Below are 22,482 nucleotides of genomic sequence, written 5' to 3'. Positions count from 1 at the left end.
ATAAAATACAGCGGGGAAAATAAGTACTGAAAGCATCAACATTTTTCCCAGTAAATATATTTCCGATGGGGCTATTGGAATGAAATTTTCACCATATGTCAGTAACAACCCAAGTAATCCACACATACAAAGACATCAAAACATGTATGTCCATGACAAAAGTTATGTGTAATAAAGTGGAATGATAATGGGAATAAATATTGAACACATGAAGAAAAAGGGGTGTAAAAAGGCATGGGAAGCCAATAAACCAGCTGAAATCTGTCAGTATTTAGGAAGCAATCTTGCCCCCTATTAGTACAAGTTAATATCAGGTGGATTAGTCCTAATTGATGGCCTATAAAAAGGTTTCTCATTACCAAGGTGTCACTCAAGAAGCATTTCATGATGGGTAAGAGCAAAGAGCTGTCCCAAGACCTTTGCAAGCTTATTGTAGATAAACATATGGATGGCATTGGTTACAGACGAATATCTAAACTTCTGAAAGTTCCAGTGAGCACTATTGGGGCCATTATCCGGAAGTGGAAAGAACAACATTTCACCATTAACCGGCCACGATCAGGTGCACCTCGCAAGATTTCTGACAGAGGAGTCCATAGAATACTTAGAAGAGTTGTCGAAGAACCAAGGACCACTCGCGGAGATCTTCAGAAAGACCTGGAAGAAGCAGGTACAGTTGTTTCAAAGAAAACAATTAGTAATGCACTCAACCGCCATGGCCTCTATGGACGCACACCATGCAAGACACCACTGCTCAAGAAAAGGCATGTGGAAGCTTGCTTAAAGTTTGCTGCACAACATCTGGACAAGCCAATGACATACTGGGAGAATATAATCTGGTCAGATGAGACCAAAATTGAACTCTTTGGCTGTCAGAGCATACACCATGGTTGGAGGAGAAATGGCACTGCACATCACCCTAAAAACACCATACCAACAGTGAAGTTTGGAGGTGGGAGTATCATGGTGTGGGGCTGTTTTTCAGCATCTGGCACTGGCAGACTTCATATAATTGAAGGAAGAATGAATGGAGAAATGTACCGTGACATTCTTGATAAGAATCTGCTGCCATCCACCAGGATGCTGAAGATGAAACGAGGGTGGACATGTCAACAAGACAATGATCCCAAACACACAGCCAAGGAAACTCTCAATTGGTTTCAGAGAAAGAAAATCAGAATGGCCCAGTCAATCACACGACTTGAATCCAATTGAAAACCTCTGGAAAGAACTGAAGATCAGAGTTCATTGAAGATGCCCCCGGAACCTTCAAGATTTGAAGACAGTTTGTGTGGAAGAATGGGCAAAAATCGCAGCTGAGCAATGTGTGCGACTAGTTTCTTCATACAGGAGGCATCTTGAAGCTGTCAAAGTCTTTTCTACCAAGTATTAAATAAATTTCAGCAAGTGTGTTCATTACTTGTTCCCTGTGTCATTTCACTTTATTACACACAACTTAATTTATGGACACATTTGTTTTGATTTCTTTGTATGTGTGGATTACTTGGGTTGTTGACATCTGGTGAAAATTTCATGCCGATAGCCCCATCAGAAATATCTTTACTGAGAAAACTGTTGATGCGTTCAATACTTATTTTCCCCGCTGTGTATATATATTCAGTTGCCAGTTTATTAGGTACCCTTATGCTAAAATGAATGCAGTCTAATACAACAGCGCTGCAATAAATTCTACCTTCGTGAAGATTAGATTGGTCAGCTTTTTTTGAAACTGTTTTAGAGAGGTGGTGATTCAACTTGGAGCCTGCCGTTTGTGGTGTATTTGAAATGTATTGCATCATACTGAGAGTTTTTTTTCTAATAATCAGTGTACCCTCACAGATATAAATGGGGTGGACAAAATATTAGACTAATCAAAAGGCATCTGTGCTACTATTATTAGAGTAAAATTCTTCTACATCCTTTTGTTGTTGCAGCAGCTATTTCTTCCCCACACACGTGCACATATAGCACATATTACACATTCACACACAAAGCCACAAAGTCAGCGCAGTGAGTGTTGTTTTTAAAGTCATATTTCCCATATTGACATATTCTCTGTAACTGTTTGGCTCTGCTGCGGTTTTTCTTCACTGCATAGTCTAGTTAGGGAGAGTCCTTGGGACTATTTTCACAAAGAACTTTTGTGTTTGACGATCAGAAAATGTCAAACAGGTTGGTCAAAGTGTGTAGCGATTTTAAAAAAGTTATTACATACATGGTGTGGAATGGTCACATTTTGCAAAACATATGCATGCACATGTCTCTCTAAAAGCAGAACACAAGAAAGATACAAGCACGGACATGTAGGCTGCAGAAGTGAACATACACAGATGTTCTTTGATTTTAATCATGTTCATGGGCAAGTAATCAGTGGAAAACACACTGCGTTCACACATGCTGAAGCACCATTAAAAGTTGCAATTGACCTTGAAGAATGAAGGAGCAAATATAGGACGGAGGATCCCTCCACAGATGCAGCTTTTGAATCGTTCGGCTTCGAGTTGACTCTTTAACCAATCAAATTCAAAGACCAAAATCACTAGTATGAAAGCCAGATGTATAAAAGGATCGGGATAAAGAAAAAATAAAGTGTGGAAAGCTGAAAGAAAGATGGAAAAAGATAGAGGGAAACAGAGGAAAAGAAAGGGAAGGGACGAACATAGGAGGGAGTTTCAGGCATCTGGCAGGCCATGTGTAAGAAGTGAACAGAGTCCTATTAATTAGAGACATACTGGAAACTGGATTAATAAGAGAAAGAAAGAACTGTGGTAAAGCAGCATGAAAGAAGGGAGAAAAAAAAAAAAAGGGTTGAGCGGTTGCAGAAAACATACATAAAAATAAAGCAACGGTTCTATTTCCACTAATAAACTATGAAGTAATGTGTGCCCAAGCCAAGGAATGGTTTCTTTCTCACTAATTTGTAACACACCGCCCCATCACTCTCCCTCCAGCGGGAATACACCTTGGGTAGGGCAACAAAAGCAGTGCTGTGTCTACGCGCCTCCAGGCCTCACTGCTGCTTTTATGAGACCTGACTGGGTCAGATCAGACTGGGTCACCTGGTCCTGGTCCTGCTATCACACACACAAATACACCACCACAGACACTCACACACACAACTGATGCTTCCTTTTCCCAGACTATGGGGATTAAAAACAGCTTTAGTGTAAAAATGTTGGGGCTTTCCACCTCTCTATCTTTTCCAACAAGCCAATACATAATGTCAACTTTGTTTCCACATAACTTCCATCAAACTACGCTTTTAGGAGCTACCTCGTTGTGTTCAGCGCATTGCTGCAGCAGTTGTAAACATCTTTCAGCTGTAAACAACTGTAATGACAACTCACTTTGACATGTTTAACTAATTAAAACAAAAGGCATAACTGCAACCCCTGCTTGCGAAAGCCACATAGGACTCATCATTTGTGGGTGACAAGCATTTGTAAAAAAGTGACACTGCCACCGTTAGCGTTCTGCAAATAAGCAACACTTGAAAAATGGCCCTAGGTTGTTTTCATAAAAAAAAAAAAATCTCTGTTGTATTTTGGTCAGCCAACAACAAAACTGCAGCAGTCAACATCTGGTCAGGAGTGAGACAGCCCGTGCTCTGCTGGGTCTCACCTGGTTAAATCTTTATTCTGTCCCCTCCTGTGTGATCATCTATACTGTGTTTGAATGGTTTTGTAGTTTTCACATATATATAGACATAGATATACATAGATAACTGATTTAGCAAAAAATAATGATGTGTTTTTAATTTATAACTGCTACCTGTAGTTCAGGCACTCTTGACTCTTGACTCTGATTTTACGACTGCAAAGTCATCTGACAAAATCAACATCAATACAGCTTAATGACAACACCTGTATTTCGTGATTGGCTATATTAAAAAATTTAAAACTTTCTGTTAGAAGAGGCAGAAAGTTGATTTCCTAACTTTACTGCTGTTTAAAAGCTTAACATAATGGCGGTTAAAAGCTTTGTTAGGTCTCAGATCCATCAATATTTGGTGTATTGAGAATTTTGGTACATTTTTCGGTTGTTGTTTTTTTTCTGCATCCATCCATCCATCCATCCATCTTCTTCCGCTTATCCGGTAACGGGTCGCGGGGGTAGCAGCTCCAGCAGGGGACCCCAAACTTCCCTTTCCCGAGCCACATTAACCAGCTCTGACTGGGGGATCCCGAGGCGTTCCCAGGCCAGGTTGGAGATATAATCCCTCCACCTAGTCCTGGGTCTTCCCCGAGGCCTCCTCCCAGCTGGACGTGCCTGGAACACCTCCCTAGGGAGGCGCCCAGGGGGCATCCTTACCAGATGCCCGAACCACCTCAACTGGCTCCTTTCGACGCGAAGGAGCAGCGGCTTTACTCCGAGCTCCTCACGGATGACTGAGCTTCTCACCCTATCTCTAAGGGAGACGCCAGCCACCCTCCTGAGGAAACCCATTTTGGCCGCTTGTACCCTGGATCTCGTTCTTTCGGTCATGACCCAGCCTTCATGACCATAGGTGAGGGTAGGAACGAAAACTGACCGGTAGATTGAGAGCTTTGCCTTCTGGCTCAGCTCTCTTTTCGTCACAACGGTGCGATAGATTGAGTGTAATACCGCACCCGCTGCGCCGATTCTCCGACCAATCTCCCGCTCCATTGTCCCCTCACTCGCGAACAATACCCCAAGGTACTTGAACTCCTTCACTTGGGGTAAAGACTCATTCCCTACCTGGAGAAGGCACTCCATCGGTTTCCTGCTGAGAACCATGGCCTCAGATTTAGAGGTGCTGATCCTCATCCCAGCCGCTTCACACTCGGCTGCGAACCGATCCAGTGAGTGCTGAAGGTCACAGGCCGACGATGCCATCAGGACCACATCATCCGCAAAAAGCAGCGATGAGATCCCCAGCTCACCAAACTGCAACCCCTCTCCACCCCGACTACGCCTCGATATCCTGTCCATAAATACTACAAACAGGATTGGTGATTGTTATAGTAAAATGTCCTGATGGTGTGGAGATAATTTTAAGCAGCATTTTAAGGGAAATAGATGACTGGGGAATTACAGTTCATCTTCAGTTTTATAGCATAATGATTCCACTTTTAGGGCTTTTTAAAAATGTGTGGTAACATTAAGTCTGTGTATAAAAGTGTATAAACAACAGCCTCAGTTAAAGCATTCACAAAATGGAGCTTGATCCGGGTGCGTAGGTTAATAAGAAATATATACACTGTATATTATACAGTGCATGTTGTTTGGAACTGGCACTGTTGACTATCCTTGGTATAAAAGATGAATGCATCATGGGAAACATGAAAGGATTATACAATCCTGTATATTAGGCTAATTAGTTGGCATTGAAAAGCATGTAATCATATAATCCTGAGTACGTTTTAGTACCTTACATGTTTTGCTTAGTCAATTGCCCTGGATGTTAACCAATTATTTTATAGAACAGATAACAATATCCATCTGAAAGGAATAATAGCTCCCAGTTCCCTGCCCTGTTTGGACAGGCTTCACAGCGGCAGCAACAAAACAGCTGTGTTGCTAGTGTACTTTTATGGTAGCGCATCAGTACTTCTGCACATGTCAGCATGCACACGCCTGTTTTGACTATTCTTTTAATCTTTAAACACTCTGAGTCCCTCTTTAATTCTACTGGCATCACCTGATTCAAGTTATTTCATGTCATAAAATCCCCCATAAATGCCACAGACAGGTTTGTTGCTCTCATTATTACTGCCGTTTCAAAATGAACTCTCCGCATAATAGAATAACTAGTGTTGTAAAGATGGAATGAATTTGAAGTCTAAATTTAGTTGGAAAGGGCTGACTGCAGGTTGACTGCATGAGTAGTATCATTTGTCAGAGCTTGGTCAGTGGTGGTAGATGGGTACCCTGTGGTTTGAGGCGCCCCTTCTGTCTCCTTTTTGCCTTGGTCCATCCTGTAATGTTATAAGCTGTGTTCTAAACTGAATCTGAGAGTATATAGAGAGTATATCGAGTCAATAAACATTGAGACATATGAATAGATTATCAGTGTAAGACAGATGTAAAGGTGATCATCTTGACTTTACTTTTACTCTGTTATGAACAAATATATCTATATCTTTTAATATCTATGCCATTTCTATTTTTGTGGTTCCACATATTTGGTTGGTAACCAGCAAGTGACTTTATTTTCTAACTTAAAATACTAACTGTATGTTATGAGGAATAAAGACAAAATGACAAAACAAATCGCTCTATTATTTATAGTGTGTCAGCAGTTCTCCATTAATAAGAATGCATTCACACCAAATCAGGCATTGCGGCGATTAGTGCACGGTTGTGCGGCGGTGTGGGAGTGTCACTTAAAGGGCCCATATTTGTCTCCATTGTGCAAGTATTTAGCCATGCTGCTAGAATGTTGGGTCTTACGAGTGATTTTTTTTGGCGTCCCCTGCGGTCGCCACTTCTACAGCCTAAGTGCACTACCCACATTCAAACGAATGGGAGGGTGCAATGCTTGATTTGGTGTGATTGCAGCCTAAAACCTATACACTTGGATTATGCACAGTCAACATAATTTTTGGCAAAGCTATATGTGCACAATGGAACATTTTCAACTTGTCTCAACTACAAAGGATTGCTGGGTTTTAAGATTTCAGTCAGAAGCATTTAGGTACAGAGCTTGGAAGAAATGAGAAAGGTAAATGTTAATGTATTAATACTGTTAATGTTTCCATTACATTGAAACAGTGTCAGTTAAGTGACATCAAACTAGCACCATAGGGTATAAATGCTCTGCTCCACATCACATAATGATGTCCTTTGTTTTGTATCATCATGTGGTTGATTAGTTCTTAGTATTAGCATTTCAGATGGATTAAATCATGATGGGGTTTTTTAGCCTTAAAGCTATAGTGAGTAGTTTCTGTCGCCCCCATGAGGAATTCTAAGTAATGACAACAACACTGTCGGGGGGTCCACATGACACAAGCCTTCCGTGATCGCGCACGTGCCCCCACCCATCCTCCACGCAGTTGCTTGGAGCCACGGAGGACACGGAGGATTAAAAAAACATGATGGACTCCTCAGAAGAGGTAATTTTCTTCACTTGTCACAGACGCCACAATCTTCTGAACATAGCCATACTGAGAAATGCAGAGAGAATTGTGTGGAGCTGATAGTCTTGATTAGCTTTGTAGCAATTCATTTGGCAATGGCTTGAATGTAACGGACGTTCGCTAATATAATAATAATAATAATAATAATATATATATATCATAATATAATATCAAAAAGTTATGCACTGGTTGCCCGGATAGTTCAGTTGGTAGAGCAGGCGCCCATATAAAGAGGTTTACTCCTCGACGCAGAGGACCCGGGTTTGACTCAGACCTGCGGCACTTTGCTCTATGTCGTTCCCCCCTCTCTCTCTCCCCCCTTTCATGTCTTAAGCTGTCCTGTCAAAATAAATGCTCAAAAATGTTTGTTTTTTTCAAAAAAAAGTTACATACTAAATCTTTAAATGTGGGTTCACCCCACTGAAAAAAAACCCAGTTTGTCTGATAATAAACGCACTTTGTTCTTTTGGACTGAGAACAGAACACATGGACTGAAAAGTCTCGTCTTGTCAGTAAATAGAAAATATTTTTTCTCTTCTCTTCCCAACTTTTTAAGTCATCTTTCGGTTGTATTATCTGTTTCCAAACTTTCAGTGTTTGGGTTCAATCCAGAGTGATGTGATTCAGCTGGATAATAGGCGAGAGTTCAATGGTTAAGTGCTACAGACTCTTTCTTTTTGAATTTTTTAGTTTTGTTATCTTGTGTGGTTCTTTTGTGGATATGAGCTTTGCTTATCTGCTGTTTTTTTTTCTCTTTTATTCGGAATTCTATTTGCAATTATCAGTAGATGATTGAACACATTTTTGAACCACTTTTGACTTGAACAACAGAATCAGAAGAAGTTCAGAATCAGAAGAAGAACAGTTCATGGTTTTGTTCAGCTTGCAGATGTATCAATAAAGACATTAGAGAGTGGTACTAAGGAAATCAAAATCAAAACTTAAATATAATCTCTGCGTGTGAAAGCACAGAATTTCTGTGTAGCTACAACACCGAGCCAACTAAAAGGCAGAGTCTGAGTGGATATGAAGGCTAAAAACTCCCCAAAAACAGCCAAATGCAAGAAAAAAATATGACTTCAGCAGGGACAATTAACTGTAAACCATAAAACCACACTCAAATCTGACTTATTCTGAGAGAAGGCAGCCAGGGATGATCTGTGCTGAACACACCAAGTAGAAAATGCACATACTGACACACAGAAACCATTACAGAGGGGAACAAACACAGGCACCATCACCCACAAACAACATAATTCGATTTTCCAACAAATGACCATACTATATTTATTGTCAAACTGACATGTAAAAATGTCTTTTGAGGAATACAAATATCTCGAGGCCATAAACCATCAGTGTCTGACAGCCATCTTATAACCACAAACTGGTTCTGGCTGTGGCAAACACATATTTTCATTTTATGCAAACCAATATATTGTTAGCTTAGTCAAGAATGTACACACAGATGTATATATTAGGCCTCAAAACAACATTTGATATCTATTTTCCAAGCGTTAATACTCAGAAACATCTTTCAGAATGATTGCCAGACATTCATTTTATGTAAATGATTTCCAGTAAGTTTGAGGGGGACAAAGTTGATAGTCAATTTGTTCCCTAAAGGCAATAGTTCCACATTTTGGGAAATACATTATTTTGCTTTCTTACAGAGACTTAGATGACAATATTGATGCGTCTCATGTCTCTAAGCTAGGCTTCATATTTAGCATACAAACATAAGAGTGGTATCAATCTTCTCATCTAACTTACAGTAAGAAAGCCAATAAACTTATTTCCAAAACATGTTGAACTAATCCTTTAACGGCACACCTGCACTTACAGTTCAGTCTTCAAGAATAACAGTATATCTACTAAAGGGATGTCTTCAGCAAATGTTTATGGATGGACATAACCACTGTTCCCAGAAAAGAGTTTAGTTAGTTATGCTGGATATGATTGAAATTAGGCTGTATCCTCAACATTGGCAATTTTCAAAAAGATTAATGGAATTATTAACAAAAGACATTTAAATAAATCCAAGTTTTCAATTAGTTACAATTTTGCTTCCTTGGGTCGATATTCACACTACCCAGAAGTGCAATCATCAAATCATCTTCACCCAGTAGAAAATGATTCTTTTCATTCTTTGCCACAAAGTGTCACTTGACTCTCGACTAACTTATATAGCTTTGCACAAGTTTAAACTGTCCGACATACTTGGAATAACACAGTGTGCATTCTGTGTTAGCAGTGCTAATGTGGATGATGTTGATGATAGTAATGCTTCATAAAACGCACAATGTTGTCATTATGTGGAGCCAACCCTGTGGGCTTCCGAGGGTCTCCAGGTCGGGGCCGGGGTCAGCCCCTGTCGCTCCAGGCTCAGCAGCCCGGGCCATGGGTCAGGCCTAATTGAAGCATTTCGTAGGCAGCTTTTCATTTAGTATTGAAGTGAAAAGTGTGTCTGAAGACTGCCTGAATCCCCACCGCATATGTCTTACACACACACATGCATGCACGCACGCACACACGCACGCACGCACGCACACACACACACACACACACACACACACACACACACACACACACACACACACACACAATCTGTGCCTTGCTGTTCCTCAACACAGAGGATTAGAAGTGTGTTTAAAGGGACTTGTAGCCTGTGCTGAAGAGCAACCCCGGGCCATGATTAAACACACTGAGAAGCTCTTTAGATACACTGAGACACATTCAGCCCTAAATTTTGAAAAAAATGCATTGATGGCAATAATGAACAAGTGTTTTCAATCGCATTAAGCCAATTGGGCACGTCAAGCAGAACCACAGCCAGTGCATGGCTCTCAAAATAACTCTGTGGACGATATGTAATTCTGCAGGACAACCAAACATTTGTGTCTTCCGCTCTCAAAAACAAGTAGCACATGATCGATTCTTTGTTTTTGCAAGTTCCAAGTTTCCATTTATGTGTAGCTAGCATGAGAACAACCCTGTACAAAATTAAACTCAGCTGACACGGAACAGCAAAGATGGAGTATTTTTTTCCTATTCTGAGGAAATAAAGAAGAAGGAAGTCAGTGAGACAAAGAGAAAGAACGAGGGAGAGGAGTGGAGCCAGATAGCCTCCTTAGCCTGAGGGGCTGTCATTCTTGAAAAGTGGAGAGAACAAAGACAAGATTGCAATGCAGTTAAAGGAGTTATATCCAACACACCCAAACCCATGCACACACAGTTTTTCAAGACATTTCTTTTCCAAATGATGAAACCAAAGAAAAACAATAGGACTTACTTAACCAAGAGCAGATGCATCCACCCTAAATGTTAGGTTTTAAAAGATGAAAAAGCTGACCTGGGATCAGAGAGAAAGAGTTCACTCAGTAGCCGACACTCTGCAGATGTCCACTGAGAGAAAATGACCAAGTGAAGGCATGGTAAAATAAAACCTATTCAATCAGAACAGAAGACGAAGAGATGAACAAGAAGAGTTATATTTAGCGAGTCTTTCACTGCTCTTCAGAATGTGATCTCTAATATACTAAATATTGTTTACACCCAGCTGTTTATGCCCTGCTTATAGACTCGTCCACCTATTCCTGTGGATGTGCTGATGAGCATTCCTCCAGACATTAAGGAAAATTAATCTGGAATAGATTTGTCAAGAGTTTGCTACAACAGCTCGCAGCAGGGCCTCGCATTGGAGTGCATAGTGCAGAGTGGCATGCTCAGCAGTATGGTGTTAGCGGACAGACGCGGGCAGCTTGGATCAGCTGGGAAGAAGCACTTAGCAGATAAATAGCATCTTAATCACAATCATCAATCAAGCAATACATCTGTATTTATACAGCGCATGTCGCACAAAGGATGCTATTTGAAATGATTCACAGACTGTATAAAAAGGGGGTCAGTAAGTGTATTCACACACACATACACACACACACACACACACACACACACACACACACGCACACACACACAATGCAAAGCAGCGGCAGCAGTGATCAGACACACAGCAGACTGTCTTGTGATATCCGGAGTAGCCTATTTCAGTGTTCTTCGGCAAAGGGGGGTGGGGGGGGGGGGTGTTCATACTCAGGTAGACCAGACCTACTCAGCCATTTGTGATGTTGATGGAGTGTCCATCACGTGACTGACAGCCAGTCTGTTGGCTGAGAGCCTGCAGGCTAAAGCAGCCACTTTGTTTGCTGCTGGAAAACGGCCTGAGATGGTTACTGAGCTCACCTGTAGCACAGAGACTGATGTATGCAACAGTAGAAAACAGTATGTCGTAACTTCTCCCCTTATCTATGAAATTCTTTAGGGGAATTACAACACCCATTATTAACAAAACATGATCCAGTTTTCTTTATTTATGTAGAGGACCTTAGTAGTGATCATAATCTTTCGGCAACCGTGAATCAGAGTTTATGAAGTCAGGAGCAAACACAGAGATGTGCATCCATCAGTGGGGAAAACAAATGACACACACACACACACACACACACACACACACACACACACACACACACACACACACATACATACACACACACACATACACCTCCACAAGCATTCATATCCTCACATGGAGCAGCCCCGTTCCACATGCAAGTGCTGATCAGCTTTCATTCCCTTCCTTAGCTGTTTCTGTTGTTCTTTCCCTCGCTCGAAATCTCTGTTCTCAATTAAAGCTGTCCTCAGGAAACTCAATCTCACCACTCGTGCTGTCCCAGAAACACACACACACACACACACACACACACACACAGAAAGAAAGAGGGAGAGAGACAAGAGAAGCACACACACACACACACACACACACACACACACACACACACACACACATCTCACTCGTGCTCTGACATGTCCTCTTTTCTCACACACACCGCCAACAGAGGTTATAAGGAAAAGAACATTTAAAAAAAAATGGGATTGAAAACCAAACTTACCAGACTGGGATGTGAACACGGCACACAGTATGGTGGTTAGCGAGGGTAAGTCAGTGGGGAAATGAGCTGAGAAGGAGTGTAGTAGTTGTGTTTGTCAGTCAGAAGTCCCTCTCATAGCGACGACAGAGCTCAGCCTGTTGCATTCCGCCTCCCTCTCCTTTTCCCGTCTCTCTCTCTCTCTCTCTCTCTCTCTCTCTCTCTCTCTCTCTCTCTCTCTCACTAACACACACCCTCTCTCCCTCTCTTCTCCTGAAATCATTGTGTACTCTGATTCACAAACCCTGCCTTTGTCACGTGATCCAACACTTCAAATATACAGCACATTTTTAACCAGCCACAGAATGCCTGAAGGAAGGGAAAACAGGGTCCAGAAAGCTTAGGTTTCAACTTGCTGCCCACCCCCTCTCTTCCCGTCTCTCTTTCTCTCTTTCTTTGTCTCAGTCTCTTTCTCTCTCTTTACCTCCACTCCTTCTACACTGTATTGTCAGTCAACAGTCTTTTGTTGGATTTTAACTTGTTGAGTGTTTGTTTTACATTTCTAAATGTGTTCCTCCTCTCCTCACCATCCAAAGATAGACCTACACCAACATACACAGCAAAGCGCACACACACACACACACACACACACACACACACACACACACTTGCACTAATGAAACAGTCATTAACTCACAGACATACACAAACACACATGCTGCAGAGGGCTGCACACCTTTGGGGATATCAGTATCAGCCCTTGGCTTTCGCTCCATGTTTACAATGCCTTGACTTTGGGACCGTAGCCAGCCAATGAGGGGGTCTACGGCCTGGGGCCAATCAAGGGCCATTTAGTGCTTTATTGTGACTACATATCCCTGATGGGAAAGAAATACTCTCAGCATCAGTGACCTGACAATGGAAACAATAATTTAAAAACTGGAAACGCAACGTTGAGTGTCCGAAAGTTATAATGTAACAAAATGAATAATGCAAATGCAAACAGTGAGCCAATCTGTACGTAATGATCACATGTAAACAACTGTACAAAATAAACTTCTCTAAATGCACAATACATTTGAAGTATTACAAATAAGAGGAGTGTGCAAAATAGTATGTACACAACAAACCCACAGTACTTCTCTGAAAATCACACAGAGCCTGGTATATATGTTAGATGACTTCATTAAATCTCCTAAATGCAAACTACTATGAGCTGTTTTCCATCTTTCCTAGCCTGAGAAGTACAAAGGGCCATTCTCTCGGCAGTTTCCGCACCTTTAAATCAGTTCAAGTGGAGTCTTTTCCTCCTACAGGATTTTCCTAAGCAAATCAACCCAGCGGTTTTCTGGTAAGGAAGCATTTAATGGCAATACATTTGATCCGTGATGAGATCAAACCTGGCCAGTCGGCCCCTCAGGGGCAGGGCTACCTGCCTCTTCATGTCAGAGATAAAACTGTCTGCTACTGTCTGTCTGACTGGCCTCAGCCCACTACAGTCAGCACAGGTCACCTTCCAAAACAAAAGCCTTTTTTTACTCTGACTTTTGACTGGATTGACTGGTTAATAAGGTTTTAAAACAAAACATAAAATAACTCTTTTTAGAAGAAGTTTAATACTTATTTAGAAATGTTTAAATTTGTTAAGAAATATCTTATGATTTTATCAACCATGCCTAACAATGACATTTATGCACACCTAAGCAAATTATTCATACAGTTTGTCATAAAGTTTTTGCAAAAAGAAATTGCAAAAAGCTTGTCATTATTGTTGAGTAAGTCTGCTCCATACAAAGAAATCTGTGAAATAACTGTACTTATTATGTAAAAATAAATTGAGCCATGGAAACAAAGAACTTTTATAAAAATGCCGTAAACTTTTTTAGATTTCTATATTCATATACAGTGGCTTCAAACCAAACCAGACAGAGGCCTTTTATTTATCTGTATCACTAACCAAAAGTTCAATGGAAAAAATAAACCACACTGAAAGCTGTCCCCGTTTAATTTCTGTCCTTATAAAAGACTACAGTGTAAACAGCAACAAAGGCAAGTTATGTCTTTTAGCCACAATATGGCAGGGACATAAAGAATGGAGCGAAGCTTTGCACCATCAAACTGTTCGATGTCACCATAATAAATCCCACTTGCTAAATTAGGTGTTAAATGCATATTCTTGTCGTTTTATGATAAAATATACAAAACATATTGTCAATACACTGTGAAATTGACTGCTTCATGGGTTCCTTTCATACAAGACATGGAAACAACAGATCTAAACCACATGCTGAGGGAGGAATGGATAGATGAATAGGCGAAATAGCTCTCTGCAGTGATACAATGTGTGTTTTCAATAGTGGAACAAAAGAAATACCTGGGATGAATTTTGTTACTATGGGACTTCATGTACAAATAGGAGATTTTTTCTGTTGTTCCCTACCTCAGCACCTTACCCCACATACACTACTGAATGGAAACTTAAAAAAATCATTGAGTATATTAACATAAGCACAGTATTTAATGTCGACATTAAACCTTTGTCAAAATCTGAATTCTCTGCTATGAGACTTCTGTCTTGGATCACATTTTTTGATCACTTTGTTCACAAATATGGAACTGGGGGACCGTCCAATCACAGGTCCACTGCCTCAATCATCTGGGTTACTGCCACACGTCTCAGCAACAGTGTCAGCGAGGGAGGTGAAAGGTTAGTCCTGTTTGTGTTTCTGTCAGTCAGTGAAATGCGCAAAGAGGAGGGGAGGGTATAACATCTGGCTGTGTGTGAAAGAAGCATTTGTATATTTCTGACTATAAATATATGGGGCAGTAATAAGCACAACATGTTGATACATGCTCAAACTCAGACACATTCACAGACATGTCCATTCTCTCCCACTTTTGTTCTTGTTGAGTGTCAATGATTGTTAAAGCAAGTTGACTCAGAGAGAAGATTAGCAACATGAGAAGGGTTTTGATGAGGCCTGCAGGTAGGATATTGGAGGCCTCCGATTAAAGACAGCCTTAAGATGTATACAGTAAAGAAGAAAGAAATGAAGTGAGGAAAACTGAAGAGGAAAAAATATGGGAGCTTATAACTTTCTGCAGAGGTTCAAATGGGGCCCTTTTTGGCAGCAAGCAGCGGAGAAACCGCAGAATGGTGTGACTGGAGTTGAGGGGTGGAGGAGGCAGGAGGAGGGAGTGGGCAAAGGACAAGGAAGCAGGATAGAGCAGAGAGGAGGGAGAAGGAAAAAAGGGTGAAGAAGGAGGGTGCAGACGGCAGGTTTTAATCAGCAACAGGCTGTTGGTAATGAGATCACTATCCCACTGCTCTCAGATTGATGTCATGTAAAGCTCTGTGGTGCATGGAGAGGCATGCAGAGGATGACAGGCATGCATGACAAGCTTGCTGGCTTGCTCGGGCACACACAAACATACACACATACATGCAGGAAGGCAAAGACAGAGTTACACTCTTTTTAAGGCTGGCAAATGCCCACAAACCAAATACGCTGGCACCGAAAACAAAATACACATGCACAAGACACAAAGAACCTTTAATACACCACAACTCCCTGCTGTTAATTTTCTTCAAGCAAGAAAAAGAGCTGACACAAATATAATCACACCCACACAGACATACACCATAAACAGGTTTTGAGTCCCAAAGCTCCTTTATGTCTTTTCTGTCTCTCAAATGCTAAACATGCACACAAAGAACATACTGTACCAGTGAGGGTTGGCTAGACTTGCAGGCAAAAAAGTGGGAGCAAAGGAGGAAAGAAAACAAGGACTGGGGGGAAGAATAGGAGGGAGAGAAGGGGAAAGGGGTGACACTCTGGGTAGTAGTTGTCAGTTTGTGGTTATAAACACAATTAACACATGACCTAAGAAACAAAATGTTTCATTAAAACAAAGGCAAAATCTGGTAAAAGCAAATGCCTAAACAAAGAAACACAAATACCACAACCATAACTTTATTTTAAGGTACCAAAGCAAATTTGCATATTCCATGTTGTTTGCATGGATTAGTGTTTGTGGCTAAGTGGAGAAAGAAAGAAGGACGACGAAAAGAAAAAGGAGTTTGGGGGTGTACATGTGCATCCAATGAACAACGAATAGTTTTTCCTATATAAATGTTCCCCAAAATTCAACCATGATGTCACCATGAACCTGTTGTGAACCCAACTCTGTCAACCACCATTACTGTCTCATTCCGTTCCCTCCTGCTTTACCACGCTCCTTCCACTCTGTCCCTATCTTGTTGTTTACTCTTTATCTTTTGCCATATAATGTTGTCTGGCTGCATTTTTCTTTTCAACACAATCTGCATGGTCCCCCCCCCCCCCTCCTTTACACACAGACAAACTGCTCACAGCCATTTGGAAAGTCTCTGGTATAACAAGGACAGTTTAAATCAGAACAAGCTGGCATATTTTGGCCAGGACCTGCACTTATGGTAATTCAATCAGAAAGAGAGGGGAGAAGGGGGAGTTAAAAGTGAAAAGGGGCACACAGAGGGTAGTAGAGTGTGAGACGGGGAAATAAGAAAAACAGAGGGAGGAAAAAGGAGACAGTGGGCGAATGGGAGGGTGAGATAGGGGTTGAGTGGTTGAAGAAGTTTGATCCACATGTGGTAATGATTGTCTAATTACAGCAGATATGTTGAAGCGTTACTGCCTGGAGGACAGATGGTGATTGGCGGGCGCAGCGCTGAAAAAATGAAATGATTGGATGGGGGAGAAATCAAGACGGGTAATTGGAGATGGAGGCGAAAGAAGATCGAGAGAAGTGTCATGGTGGATTCTGCCTCATCTCCCTCTCCTTCCTCTTCAGCCTCAGACACAAGGCCTTTTTTCCAATCCAGGGCCAATTCAATGGCTCTTCAGTGATTCAGCCTGCACCTCATGCTCAAAAATGAGACAGTCCACAAAGACATGCTCCTCATCAACTCACACAGTCAAAAACGTAGTAGATTATTAGTACACAATGCCCCTTAAATGGCTGACAAGAGAGTACCCGTTTTAAAGGAATAGTTTGACTTTTTGGGAAATATGCTTATTTGCGTTCAAGCCAAGAGTTAGGTGAGAAGATTGATATTACTCTCATGTCTGTACAGTGAATATGTAGTGCCGGTTGGCCTCCGTTGACTTACATTACCTTGCGATTGCGTGTGAATTAACGCCGTAGCGAGTTGTATGAAAGGGCAAAAATCTGCATAGGGAGGTTGGTCGTTGGGTAAAACTCAGGACTTTCACCCATGAAAGCGGGGAACGCGTCCGGTGTGTGATGTTTCCTTCGTGTCCTAGGTGTGATGTTTCCTTTCCACATTTGTTCTTTTCCTAAACCCAACCCCGTTCTTCTTTTCTTAAACCCAACCATTTCTTCTTTTCAACTCTTACTTCTTTTCCTAAACCCAACCGTAGCGTCGCGATAACAAGTAGCCTTGCGATAACACATAGCCTCGCGATAACACGTAGCCTCGCAATAACACGCCACGTGGCTACGCTGTGACGTTGCAGACTGCCGTCCACTGTATACAGCGTAGACATACACGCGGATAGCTCAAAATGCATAGAGACAACACACCACTTGGCTTTAAGAAAGTAGCGTGTATGTTTACGCGAAGTCATGATGTCATGTTGAAAAATGACAATTTGCCACTTTACGGGGGGTTATGTGCCGGACTATTTCTTGGCCTGTACCAGTAACTTCATAAGTTGCCTGGCAACTGGTTATGAAAACCAGGCAAGACCTAGTCAAGATCTAGAAATAATGATTATGTTGATTATGTTGCTAATATTAGCAGTCCGATCCCATGTACTGTGTAGACCAGAAACCTTTCTGACATCCTGTTTTGGCTTTGTGGTGATGGAGACCTACGTGTGATAATTTCATTTTTTTCCTAACATGACGGTTGCTGCTTAAACAATTGCTGGTGACGAGGAAGATATATACAGAGAAGAGAAAGAAGAAAAGGCAACATCCTAGGCTCAGGGTCCCTCAATACCAGAAGATATCACCCTACCTGTACCCCTGAGAAGCCCACCCCCATCCTCTGCCTCTACCTGGCATATCGTTATTATAGCCCATAGCTACAAGGACAAATCTACACAGCCCCATCTACACTCATAAACTGACTAGTGGCTAATTTAGCATTGCCAACCTCACCCATGGTGTCAGTTTTTCCAACGCAACACACCAAGTCTGCAGCCACTGGACTTACCAACCACTGTTTTCATTGTTTTTAAATTGCTTTACTTTCAATATTTCCAGCTGTCTGCCTAGAGGCTGATGTCACCCCTTCAGACGGGTTAACGTCTGGTACTGAGAAAACGTGGTTTTGAAATATAAAATCTAATCAGTTATATATATATATATATATATATATATATATCCTAATAGCTGTTTCTTTTATGTTTTTTGGTCTAAAGAGCTAAGAGATGTTCCCCATTTCCTTCACCCTCTCTCTCCCTTTTTTGATCCGTTGATCGTGAGAGCTCAGGATGAGCACAAATATTGATTTATAAATGCTTTATTGATTAAAAGAATTGTCCCCTAGAGTCTATGATCACAACTCTGTCCATGGCATCGGTCAGATATTACAGACCATAGAATGCAGTGATGGACCAATCATAATCAAGTATTCATCAAAGCCGTGTAATAATCTGCAGCAATGCATCATATTCTATATGATCGTCATATTGTCGTTTGTACCATCGCTGTCCTGTGAGAACCATTTATCTCTAAAAAGTCAGCTTTTTTGCGGGGTATTTTTAGGCCTTTATTTCCACAGGACAGATGAAGACATGAAAGGGGAGAGAGCGGGGGAACGACATGAAGCAAAGGGCCGCGAATCCATGCGTCTTTGATTTCAAACAGAGATGTAGTAAGGTAAAAGTTAAGGTTAAGCCACTAAAGCCAGTAGCCTAGTGCTACCCATGCTAACACGAAGGTGAAGCTTTCCCTCAAACTTAAAAACGTATCTAAGTAATACTTATACATAGCTTTCAGTTGTCACCCTACCACTACAAATGTAAAACTGACATTTACAAATATGCAATAATGCAATAACAGTCAAACAAGTAGTTGGGTATGTGTTTTCATTTATATTTACCATTCAATATCGCAATCGCTGCTGTCAGTCCCATAGAAGAACATGACAGCGCGGTGTGTTTTGGAACTATACAGGCTTACGTGAAACTAGCGAGATCAAAGAGTGGCTCAACTCTTCTCTCTCTCTATGGCTCTGATTTTGATGATGCCATCACTGACATCAGGGGTCAGAACCAAGGGATGGGGGTTTCTTGTGTATAGCGATTAGTCATGTTTGGTTTATGCATTTGAGGGGTAATTGGGGGGGAAGCAGGATACCTCAGAAAAGTGTTCTTTATCTGTGTAGTATAATTACAACTGTCTAGCTTTGTACAGATTGTAGTATTGTTCAAATGTTTAGAGAATTTCCCCCAGGATGATAGTGGTGCAGTCCAGGGCTGATTGAGAGCCCTATAAAGGCAATGGCCTGTTGCTGCTTAGAGAGAGGGAAGCCGTGCTGATACAAACACTTGCTTAGAGTGATTGTGTTGTACAAAGAGAAGGTAGGAGCAGTGCTGATATAAGCATGTGGTTTATCAACTTTTTGGGACAGACTATTATTTTTCTTACCTTTTAATTGAGTGGTCTTTCTTCTTTTCTCATTTGTTTTTCCAATTGTCTGCAGAATTCCTCCACTTCACTGAAATAATAAGTGGACATAATCACTGATGGGTTATAAAAATACTGGTAACACTTTAAAAAAAATGCATTCATTACTACTTCTTAATTAAGGTATTACCTAATATTTGTAAATAGTTGATAAAGATTTCATAGCATTGTTGTTGGGGATTCCCTCCTCTGTGTCCCCCCCTTTGGGGACAATGTGTCTGACTCCAATAAAAGACCTATACAGTCCCTCCAGGATTTCGCGGCCTTTTTTTGAGATTGTTGCGGCCCAAAATGCCTGATTTCGCGGGATGCTGCAAATGTTGGTATAATATGAAAATGGCTGGTGGGTTTGAGACAAAAAATAATAATTTATTGAATGAATCAAATCTGAACATATGTGTCAGTGGCTTGTTGATCTTTACATTGTTAGTTAATTTGCTAACCTGGCCTGGGACACACATTCATACGGTTTGATAAAGTAACGTTACTTATTGGACTTTAACTTATCATTGCACTTACAATAACGAGCATAGCTGTCCTCAATTTAGGTCATCCTGTACGTCTCATCTCTGGTTTTTCCTGCAGCCACCGTGTGTGATTGTTTGTGTGTGTGTGTGTGTGCGCGCGTCAATCGCGGGGGGAACTGAGCAGCCCCGCCCACTGCAGAGAGCCGACAGGATTGAAACAGCAGCCGCTGTCAGCGACTTTAGAGAGAAAAAACGTCACAGCGTACATTCATGTTAAAATGTATACAGGTTGGCAGGACGGTCTGAAATGTTTTGCACGGTCTTTCGCTGTACGTTTTGTTGGTAAATCTGAGATGTTCGAGTCAGTAACACACGTCTCGTCTTCATCAGAAACAAGGAAATAATCAACCTGTGGCCGTTCTCACTCCCGCTTGGTCATTGGCTCTCAGACTCACATACTGACGGCACGTGGGACTGCTGGGATTGGTTGAAGTCGCGGGAAACTTCAGGTTATTGGTCAAATTTGCGGAAAAGTTGCAGTGATTAGTCAAAATTGCGAGTCGCACTAAATTTGCGGTGATTGGTTGAATTTGCGTGAATGGCCGCGATCGCGACATCACGAAATCCTGGAGGGACTGCCTATATATCCCCACGCATTCGTTAAATTGGTATTACATTGATCCTAAGCAAGAGCCAAATAAGACAATAAGACAAAGTCAAATACATTTGTTTAATCAGTCAAGCATCGGATTTTCAATACACAGATCTGTGGGATCACAAAACACGCAGAGACTAAGGCTGAATCTCATTTCTCATCTTACCCCTACTCCTTAGGCTACCCCTTCCCCTTAGCCCTACCCCTCGATCAAAATGAGTATTGGGACAGCCCTTACTCCCACATGAACGTGCAAAACTAAGGGGAAGGGGTAAGGGTAAGGGGTAAGACAGAGAAATGAGACGCAGCCTAAGTTTCCCTAGCAACAGACAAAAATCCAGAGCCAGTTCACGTATCTCTAGACTATCACACCTTGTGAGCCCCGATCTATTCTTCCCCTCATTTCATATACTTTCTTTCGTGGGCCCCCTCTTCTTCTCCAGCACAGGCACTGTTATCTTCACACGCCAGGGTGGGGGCCACTGTGTTACGTCTCGTCCTCATTTGCTCTCACGCGAAGCGTTACATTCTGCTCCTGTTTCACTTATTATTATTCAAGGTACTTTGCTCGAGACTCATGACCTTTAAGTACTCTGTAGTTATGGCTTAAGCTAAACCTTCAATCCGTCAGTTTCCTTTGTTTGGGGAATGCAGATGTGTCTCGCTCGGAGAACTTTCAACCAACCCCTCTCTATGACAGCACACAACTCTGTGCAATAAGCACACACCAAAACACACTTGGTCTCTTATGGAAACCTTTTACATTCTTATTATATTTATCTGCAAATAGTAATATAGTAAGAACATTATTCTACATTGTGTAAAAACACTGTGAAATACCTGTAATGATAAAGTGTCCCAAGTATAACAATGAACACTAAATATTTCATGTACACTGACAGTGAAGACCAACCCTAACGACAGGCTTTTATCATCTTTTGAAGTAATGTGCTGGCTATAATTAATTATTATAGTCATAAAGTTAACAAGTAATATAATACAGCTTTACCTTAGGCTAAGTTAGCAAGCTATCAGAAGCTAACGATGATTGTAACGTTGGGAACTTTAAGACTTCTAACGTTAACTCACTCACACTTCGGCTAGACAGCTAATGCTACTTTATTGTCCAATTCAAGACACCAACTGTTTTCACAGTAAGCATTAAACAAATAAAAATAATGTTATTCACAATCAGTAATGTCACTCATACTTGACTTGAGGAGCTCTTCTTCCATTTTTGGGGGAAATGCGGTCCTGTCGCGTTATTAAGAATCCCACTCGCTTTCTTTGCAAGACCCGCCCTTTAGTTAGGGTCCTAGAATTGCGATCCTGAAAATGTGGTCCTGAAAGTACAGCCTCCGGTGTTGTAGCTATATGCTACGAGGCAGTGACGCTCTTATGGGAACACTACCGTTTTTGTCCACAGGGGCCGCCAAAATCAAAACGCTTTTCCAAATTTGTCAAATTAAGCCTCACCACAATAAAGAGAAGGTGGAAGTCTTGATAAACATTAAACCAGCTGACAAGGACAGTAGACTACTGTTGTGATTTTAAGTAGAGAAAAATGTTTGTGTGAGGGAGATAAGACTCACGCCTCAGCACAGTGTATGCATATACTCCAAGCAGTTACTGAG

General features: G+C 41.4%; 1 protein-coding gene across 2 annotated transcripts in view; it reads right to left on the bottom strand.

Moving 5' to 3' along the window:
- The window catches only part of LOC116066004 (retinoic acid receptor gamma-A-like), a 37,923-nt gene extending 25,594 nt beyond the window's left edge, over positions 1-12,329 (bottom strand). Inside the window, exon 1 of one of the 2 annotated variants that reach the window (XM_036002071.1) lies at positions 12,050-12,329. The gene's annotated coding sequence lies outside the window, so the exon portion shown is untranslated. The remainder of the gene's footprint in view (positions 1-12,049) is intronic. The other variant, XM_031321718.2, reaches the window with a different exon arrangement.
- Positions 12,330-22,482: the final 10,153 nt, after the last annotated feature.

Source organism: Sander lucioperca, chromosome 6, assembly GCF_008315115.2.
Source record: "Sander lucioperca isolate FBNREF2018 chromosome 6, SLUC_FBN_1.2, whole genome shotgun sequence".
Lineage (NCBI taxonomy): Eukaryota > Metazoa > Chordata > Actinopteri > Perciformes > Percidae > Sander > Sander lucioperca.
The sequence above is the reverse complement of the archived record's forward strand: the minus strand, read 5'-3'. Positions and strand labels throughout refer to the sequence as shown.